At 45.6% G+C, this 9,418-nt stretch overlaps 1 protein-coding gene across 1 annotated transcript in view; it reads left to right on the top strand.

The window, feature by feature from the left end:
• LOC144585147 (uncharacterized) overlaps window positions 1–9,418 on the top strand; it is a 122,348-nt gene that overhangs the window by 93,589 nt on the left and 19,341 nt on the right. The window lies entirely within an intron of this gene.

Below are 9,418 nucleotides of genomic sequence, written 5' to 3'. Positions count from 1 at the left end.
CAGGCAGGGAGGGCTGGTTTGTGACTTGAACAGACACCCTCGGGTTACAGGAAGGAGGGGCTGGGCAGCTGCCGGTGAGCACCTTGCACCCTCGGCCAGAAAGTGGCCCTGGAGAGAAAAACCAAAGGCCATTTCCTCCAACCACAGCCTGCAAAGTGAATTTTCCCAAATCAGTTCGTTACTAGGATCCTTCCTGTGTAGAGGCTCTCAAAAGTGGCTACTTTCTGTTGCGAGCTTTAAAACTAACTTTTTGCTTCCTCGTTTATGCAAAACTAACAAACAACATTTTTAGAATGGCAGAGACTGGAAGGGACCCCTCGGGGTCATCCAGTCCAGCCCCTGTCAAGGGGTTCCCGTGGGAGGGGGGGAATCGAACTCCCAACCTTTGGCTCCGCAGCCAGAGATCTCGACCACGGTGATATGCAGCCGTTAGTTGCTTTTTAGCCATTTTAAACCCATATCCTTTTGCAGAGCTTCCACCTGCACAGTTGGAAGGATGTGATCCCCACCAGCAGATAGTTGGTAATGAAAGTAGTTTTTTAAAAAAATATTATGGGGTGTGTGTGACCCATGCACAACAAGACAAAAGTCACACACATTCCAAAATTGGGGGAAAGAAAAGCAACTCTTTTAATTCCTGGCCACTGATTTCCAACGTTCTCATTGCACAGATAAAGTTCTCCTAAAGGGTCATCAAATGCGCAGAGAAACTATAAAAGTTACTTTAAAATCCACTTACACCAGAAAGGGAACAGCCCATTCTCCTGTTTATCGGGCCTTTGGCTGTAGAATAAATTCATATTGTATAATCCCTTGTTATATCACGATGTCTGTCTGACAAAGTGGACTTGTCCACAGAAGATCATATTAAAAATATAGATCTAAAAGTTAGTCTTTAAGTTGCCGTCACGTTTTACCTATCATGCTTGCACAGACCAACACGGCTACCCCTTCGGTAACTATAACAGATTATAACTTAGTTACTCCTCAGTTGTTGCAAAGAGAGGTTAATGACAACCCATTAGTTTTTTGTAACCAGTTCCTGTCCAACTCTTTTCTGCAACATCTTCCTCATTCTTTGCAGCCTGGCGAAGGAGGTGCCAATATGTCTTTGTGACTGGGCCAGTTTTACGGAAGAGTAGCCAGCAAAGAACGAAGGAAAGGGTTGATGGTTGGAAGAGAACGAGATCTTTGTCCCGAGCAGCACATGCTGGCGGAGGGCACCAGAGTGTGGTGTGCGTTGGAAATCTGTGGGCTGCTCTGCCTGCCCTCGGTCCCCTTCGCCAGCTTCCTGCCTTCAGGATCTGTAACTACAGATGCAACATCGGAAGGACAATTCAAAGGATTTTACGATGCATGTGTACGTTTGGGGGTCTTGGTTTCCCAAGGACACATTGCTGAAAAGCTTTCTCATCAGGAAGTGAACGTTCTCCTCTGATGATGCAACACACTAACAGCTGCAGTTCCAGTCTGACTTTCCAGATGCTGTTTTGTTGACAATCTGGAAGGAGGAGGAGGACAACGATTGGTTGCTTCTTACTGGTTTAACCCAGTGCTTCCCAACCTCGGATCACTCGGGTAGTCTTGGGCTACAACTCCCAGAAATCCTGGCCAGGACAGCTCGTAGTGAAGGCTTCTGGGAGTTATAGTCCAAAAACACCTGGGGACCCACAGCTGGGAACGAGCAGTTTAGAGTACAGTGGCTCCTCGCTTAACGATCACCTCATTAAATGACGAATCCGCTTTACGATGAGTCTTTTTGCGATCGCAAAACAATGTTTAGATAGGGAAATGTTGCTTGACAATGATTGGTTCCCTGCTTCGGGAACTGATTTTTCGCTAGACGATGATTCTAAAACAGCTGGTCGGCGGCTCTAAAATGGCCACCTTGCTATGCAAAATGGGTCCCCGCTGTGCTTTAGGACGGATTCCTCGCTTTACAGGTGATCCATGGAGGATCTTCGCTGGAAGCTGATGTATTTAGCCCATTGGAATGCATTGAACCGGTTTTCAATGGGCTTTTTCCATTTCGCTTGACGAGGATTTCGCTTAATAGCGATTTCAACAGAAAAAATTATCCTCGTCAAGTGAGGCACCACTGTACTATCAGCTTTGCTGGTATATGTGCTGGTGCTTTTTCTCATATAGGAGATTAGGGTGAGCGCTGGTTCCAGTCATTCCTGGAGGGTAAGTTCAGGAGGTAGTGTTGGAGAACCTATGTTTGGTGTTTTGGTTGGTTGATATTTGTGAATTCCGGAGGTTTTGATTCCATTCCAGATGCTCATCCATCATTTACGCACATAAACATTGGTAGACGTTGCCAAAAAGGCATGTTGTGATCTATCAGAGTGGAGGTGACCCTATGCTTCCTTGTCTCCATCCAGTGTCTTTATGGATGTTCTGGATTAGTGCTTAGTGAGAGGAGAAGGAGAAGAAATGCAATTCACACGAGACAAATTTGCTTGCTGATGGTCAACCCAGACACATTAATTTGTTTATTCATGTTTGTTTTTCCCCTGCCCTTCTCCTGAAGAAGGACCCAAAGCAGCTTATATCACCAAAAGACAATATTTAAAGCTGAAAACAATAAGTACACAAAAGGAACAAATACCACTCTGAGAAATAAATGGTAAAACAAAAACAATACTAAAAACACATTCCAAGCAGTAAAGCAGAATGAGTCATTTACAAAAAATCCTACTCAGGCAGCCGGTCACTCAGGGGTAGCTTGGCTGAAGAGAAAGGTCTTTGCTTGCTTGTAGAAGGGCAGCCAAGAGGGGGCCAGTCTGGCTTCCAGTGGGAGGGAGTTCCAGTGTCTCTAGGAGCAGCGACAGAGCTAGGTCACTATGTATGCACATACACATTAGTAATCATGCCTTCCTTGAACTTGATTCACATTTTCCAAACAAGTAAAACTGTAACAGTAATCCTACTCTGAACTCAAAAAGAGCTAACCCTGTGCTTAAGGCCACCATGATGGGTATTTATCCGTGTTTCCCCGTTGTTCTTGGATTTCAACTCCCAGAAGCCTTTACCACCAGTTGCGCTGGACTTCTCTGGGAGTTGCAGTCCAAGATCATCGGGGTGACCCAAGGCTGGGAAACATGGGTAGATGTGAAAGAAAAAAGAAGTCAGTGTGCAGCTGCTTTATGTATCTTTACATAAGCCAACCAAAGTGCTCCTTTGATTGAGGAGCCCAGTCATTTCAGAATTCACACGCCCAGAAGCACAGCATTTCATGTGGTTTCTCTGACAGTCAACCATGTCCAAAAATGCCGGGAAAACCTCCCAATTTCTGCTCATCGGCCTTACGGCAGCAAGCGTTATGTCGTCGTTCTTGACTGAAGTTTCCACTCATCTCCAACTTCACCGAGAGAGACAGCTGTTTACTGTATACATCTTCTGAGCGACATTCATTTCCCCAGACCAGTTAGGAGACCATCTTCCTGCTGGGAGAGAATGAGAGATATCAACGGGAAGACATGGCGCATGGTTGACCGCATCGCTCTGATGAATTCATCACCTCTTACGATTAGACAGAGATTTCAAAGAATGATAATTTATGAAAGAGTAAGTCCTCCTCCGCCCGTCTTCTCAGGTTTTCCCACGCTTTTGTCGAAAGTAGGCCACGATTTCTTGCTACATCATGACAAGACGGTTAGGAATCTTTCACCTCTGTGGTTCAGCTCCATGGAGAGCAGAGCTGTTGATGTGATGTTCTTTCTCCATGACGTGTAACTTCATCAGAACCACCAGAACATCATCACGTGGCATCTGCCGTTGGAAATCCTGATTGAGAACCGCAGGGCCTGGATGCCCAGGTTTTAATTCTTCCTTATCCTACTACAGTCCCACCAAATCCTGGGACAATTAGAGATGGTGATTAGGGCCAACCTGGCACCAACCTGAAGCCAGAGGAAGGCAGTGGTAGGACTTCCATTGCTCCGTCCTTAGGTGGCCAAAAGCAACCTTCCAGAGCTAGCTGGAGTTCCCACTAGCATCATCCAGCAGAGCCATGGATGAAGAATGATGCGCCACCAACATCTGGAAAGTAATACTTTGTTCGTCATTGATTTAATCCAAAGGGAGGGTCGTCTCCCCAAAATTAGGCTTCTGCACTCATGACTTTGTTTTGTAATTTTGTAAATCTTGGAGTGTTGGAAAGGGGGTGGCTTCTTCCTTCATGAGTATATGGACGGTGCCATTTGCTCTACATAAAGATCCAGCCTCAGTGTTTGAGTCTGTTATGCTGACATAGCCATGGTGAGGGACTAGTAGCTTACCAGATGTTGTAGGGCTCTTCCCCCCATGGCTGACCCTTGGCCACACTGGCCAGGGTTGATAAAATTGGAGTCCAAGAACATGTGGGGGGCCACCAGTTTCTCATTCTTAGAACCTACATCCAGTTGCTCTTCCCAGTTAGATAGAGTCCTATGCATCCATTGCCTAATGGTATGTCAACTTACGAGTGTCTGCCACATCTCACTGGCCAACATCCTATCAATGATGATCCAGTCAACATCCTGCTCTTGCATAAAGGATGTCGTGTCAAGTCTTGGCAGGAAATGGCTGCTATTGAATGCATGGCTTGTTGCTTTCTTGAGGGTGCAGCCAATGGCTTGCATGGCTAAGAATGCGGTCAATAAAAAGCCGTTTTGCCAGCAAGAAATACTCATTTTGTCTTATGAAGGTACATATCACTGGTAGGATTCAATGGGTATACTCTAGCTTGGACTAACCATTGGGTTTAGGGGCCCTGGTATGTAAGACTGCCATAAGAGTCCTTTCCTTCCTTAGATAAGAAAGAAGTACTTTACATGGGTGGAGGAAGTCTCTGTTGAGTCACAACTAGCCTTTCAGGTTGTGATGGAGTAAGAATCTGTGGGTGGGACACAAGACCAGATGGAGCATCACAACTCTCAAAGCTGTTTATTGGTACGCATTCAATAGGACAAAACTAAAAGTTATTTTTAGAAGCAGATGGGAAAGAAGATTTTAAAAAAGGACCATGGATTTCAACACAGAGACTGTTCTACAGTTTTGTGGCTATATTTAGCATTTGTTGTCCAAGAGAGCTTCATGATTGCCATCTGTCATGGAGTTGAAGCAGTATGGGGTATGTAGTCAGAGAAATGTAAGATGGAGTCAGACAGGTTCTATGTGAAGATGATTTGGGAGACATTGGAATGTGTTTTTCTACAGAGAGTACAGCTTGGAGAGAGGGTTTTGACCCCGTGGAGCCTCAATTGTGGGGTTCCACAGGGGTCGATCATCTCCCCAATGCTGTTTAACATCTACATGAGGCCGCTGGGTGGGGGTCATCAGGGGGTGTGGAGCCTCGTGTCACCAGTATGCTGATGACACACAGCTCTACATCTCCTTCTCATCTTCCTCAGTGGATGCCATTCTGTCCCTTCAGCGCTGCCTGGAGACTGTACTGGAATGGATGCAGTCGAATGGGTTGAGGCTGAATCCGGACAAGACGGAGGTCTTGAGGGTGGGTGGTCCTTCCGTCAGTGGCATAGGCAACTCCCTTTCTTTCGGGGGGATGACCCTTGCCGCAAAGAATGAGGTTCGCAGCTTGGGGGTACATCTGGACCCGGCGCTTACCATGGAAACCCAGGTGGCGTCCGTGGTCCGCTCCGCCTATTTTCATCTATGGTGGAGTGCCCAGCTGCGCCCATATCTTGATCGGGAGGCCCTCACTACTCTAGTACATGCGCTCGTAATCTCAAGATTAGACCATTGTAATGCACTGTACGTGGGGCTGCCTTTGAGGCTGACGCGGAAATTACAGATGGTCCAGAATGCGGCAGCCAGGCTACTGAGTGGGGTGAGAAAACACTAACACATCTCCCCCACCCTGGCTGCTTTGCACTGGTTGCCCATCCGTTCCCGCGTCGACTTCAAACTGCTAATGATTACTTATAAATCCCTAAACGGTTTGGGACCTCAATATTTGGCAGACCGTCTCCTCCCACCCAGATCTACCCGAACCACCCGTTGTAGCCAGCAGGGACGGCTGAGGGGCCTGACTCCGAGAGAGGCTCAGAAAGTAAAAACAAGAAACCGGGCCTTTTCGGCGGTGGCCCCTTGGCTGTGGAACACCCTTCCAACAGAAATTCGGCTGGCACCCTTGCTGGGTGTTTTTAAAAGACTGTTAAAAACTTGGCTATTTAGGCAGGCCTTCCCTCCAGTCAGCTAACTCTTTTCATTTCTTTTTTCTTATCTTATCCCAACCTAGTATTCTTTCTTAATTAATTGTTTTAATTAATATAGAAATTGTATTTTATGACTATACATATATTATATACTGTAGATCTATTTTATGTTATAAGCCGCCCTGAGTAGACATGGTCTAGAGGGGCGGGGTATAAATTTAATAAATAAATAAAAATAAAATAAGTGCTTTGTGACTGTTTTTCTGAAGATCGGTACAGCCTGGTTTGAGATAAAACTGAAGGCTGAACCAAGAGGCCCGTAGAAGACTCAACATTCCAAACTAATTGGAAAAAAGATAAAACACCCGGAATTTCATGGGAATTAAGGTAGGAGGAAGGCGTTACAGCCCCTTGAGGCTAATTGGTTAACAGCCATGAAATGTCAAGGAGAAGGGTTAGAGAATGTAGAAAATGGACGATGGGTTATGTGGGAGAGGTTTGATTCCATGATGATGGGAGAAAAAAAAGGACTTGATGGTTTGAGCATGTGGCTTGAAAGGAGAATGTGAGTAAAGAGAAAGGAGGAGGTGAGGCTAGACCCCCTTAGCCCAGTTTAATAGTGTTTATTATTTTAATGGGAATTAGTTATTTTATTTAACTGTAATAATCTTTGATCATGTTCTTTATGCTAAAGCCTGAGCAATATAAACTGATTCTATGAAACTCTATTTTTCTAATAAAAATTAATTATAAAAATCCTTACAAAAGGACTGGTCTCTTGAACAGCAGGGGCTGGCTAAATCCAGCAGGTGGGGAGGGCCACAAACTAGCTATCTCTAAGAGTCCTACCTAACCGAGCTGTTGTGAGTTCTATGGAATCGCAAAGCCCATGTGTCTGTACTTGCAAAGTACTGGGTAAAAGTAAAGTGTTCTTTTAAAGTCAGACTTGTTCAAGAGGCTTACGCTACCCACTGCTGAGGTCTTGGGACTTGCGTCAGCACAAAGGTGGTAGGTCAGTGGCCTATAGAACTCTCTGACCGAGTGCTCGGTGCTTTTTAGGGAGACCTGAGTATTACGCCATCCATTGCTTTTTTAGGTGATGCTGAAATGGATGAATATTGAGGACGGGGCATTTATAGATTCCCTGGGTCCCCATTTTCTTGGAATGAAGAGACAAAAGATCTTCTTCTGGGTAAACACACTTCAGACTGGTGGGTTAGTGGGGAGTTGCATGGCTGTTTAGAAGGTTTAACGAGGCCTTGCTCCACCCAAGCTTCCTGCCTCGGTGCTTGGTGGAAGTTTTCTTTCTAAGGAAGAAGCTCGTGTGGAACTTGGCCTAGCTCAGCCTCAGATTTAGGCTTTTCTCCCAGGTGAGCCATACTGAGGTGTGTGCATGAGAGGTAGAACTCCTAAAGTGGAGAAATATGGTATTTGTAGTCCAGAACACCTGAACCCATCGCTAATAAGAAGCGCACCACAATTCATTAATTACTGTATTTTTCGCACCATAAGACGCACTTTCCCCCCACAAAACAGGGGTGGTGGAAAGTCTGTGCATCTTATGGAGCGAAGAAAACAGATTATATTTTCCTGTTTTCTTCTCCTAAAAATTGGTGCGTCTTATGGAGCGAAAAATACGGTACTAGCCATAAAAGTCCACTGCCAATAAGTACTGCTAATAATTAAGTGCTCTCAAGTCTGTTATGACTTATGGCAACCTTTTCTAACTAGAGAATACACAGAAGTGGCCCACTTTTCTCTTCTTCAGGGGTAGCCCTGGGACTGTACAGCTTGCCCAAGGCCACCCAGGTTGGCTCTACAAGAAGGGCAACCCTAAGTAGCATGGATTTGCCAAATCCCAGACATAGGCTAATTGAAACAAAATTAGGGACCCAACCTTACATGACCAAGAAATGTCACCTCTAATCCCAACATCTTCCTCGAGCTTGTCGCTGGAAATTCTTGAGGCTCGTGACTGTGAGATTTTTCACTCGGGAAGCGAGTTTCAGACTTGATTACTCTTGGAAAGAAGCCATTGGTACCAGCGGCATGGAAGCTAAGCACCATGATGGACCCGGTGCCTGCTTGTTTCCTTGGACTCTGTCCTGAGCGAGTTTTCTAACCTCTGATCTGCTTTGGGCTTCAGTCATATGCTCCTGGTTGTTGTGGTTTGAGCATTTGCAGGCTGTGATCCTTATTTTCTTGTGACTATGACGGAATAGGTGGGGGTCATTTCACAAGTCATTTCTACAGGGTTTCAAACTCTGAAGTGATCCTAAAATGTGAACACATTGGGTTGATTTTTTTTTTTTTTGGTTGGGAGCAACCCAACAATATTCAAAATGACTCTTATCCTGAGGAATTTGTAAAATGTGGGCCGCAGATGGAACACGTTTCCAGAAGAAGTCTCTCGTCTGCATTTCCAGAGGCCTGTTTAAGAGGCCCCTTGTCCTTCTCAAGACGAGAAACCCAGTCCCTTACAGCCCAGAGCAAATATTTCTGCGGAAGGGTGGGCGTCTAGATTTGAAGAGGTGGACAATAAATATATATATATAATCTGGGAATCAAGAATGTGAGAAAAGCCAACATGACAGAATGAAGTGAGTTGAAGTGAGATATGCCTCGCTCTAGCCAACAAAATTAGATATCGTAGCTCTGAACGGATGTTTTGGAGACTGGGAAATGAGTCTCCATGAAATATTTATTTAAAATTAAAAAAAAATTAGAAATAGGAGGAAGGACTGCCGATGGGGGGAAAAAACAGGATTTCTTGGAGGAAGGTGCAAGGAAGTTCTGCGCTGTGCTGCGCTGCACAGGGCAACCCTGAGACAAAAGACGAGGGTGGAATGGAGCAGGCGATCGGCGATGGCGCCCGGACATTTTGGAGACAAGAACACTTGGCGCAAGTCCCCAGCCCCATTCGAGAGGAAGCTGTGCTTGTTTTTGGTCTACCCCGGGTATGTTTTCAAAATGTTGATGCATGGCGAACATGCACCGTTCTAAGGCTAGTTGGGAGGCTGGTGGGAAGGGGAGAATCCAACATACTTGGGCATCCAGAGGGTTTGTCAGGAGCTGTTGCTTTGAAAAATCCTTCGGGCAAGGCCGGCTCCTCTGTCCAACAAAGTGAGATGACCATGTGAATAATTCACCCATTGATCTCTCTCTACCTGGGAAGATGGCTTGAGTTGTTATGTCTTTTCTTCCCTCTTTGATTTCAAAGGGGGGGGTTGCAAGAACCACATCAATGTTTTTGCTGA

Source organism: Pogona vitticeps, chromosome ZW-PAR, assembly GCF_051106095.1.
Source record: "Pogona vitticeps strain Pit_001003342236 chromosome ZW-PAR, PviZW2.1, whole genome shotgun sequence".
Lineage (NCBI taxonomy): Eukaryota > Metazoa > Chordata > Lepidosauria > Squamata > Agamidae > Pogona > Pogona vitticeps.
This window is presented reverse-complemented; position numbering and strand designations above follow the sequence as displayed.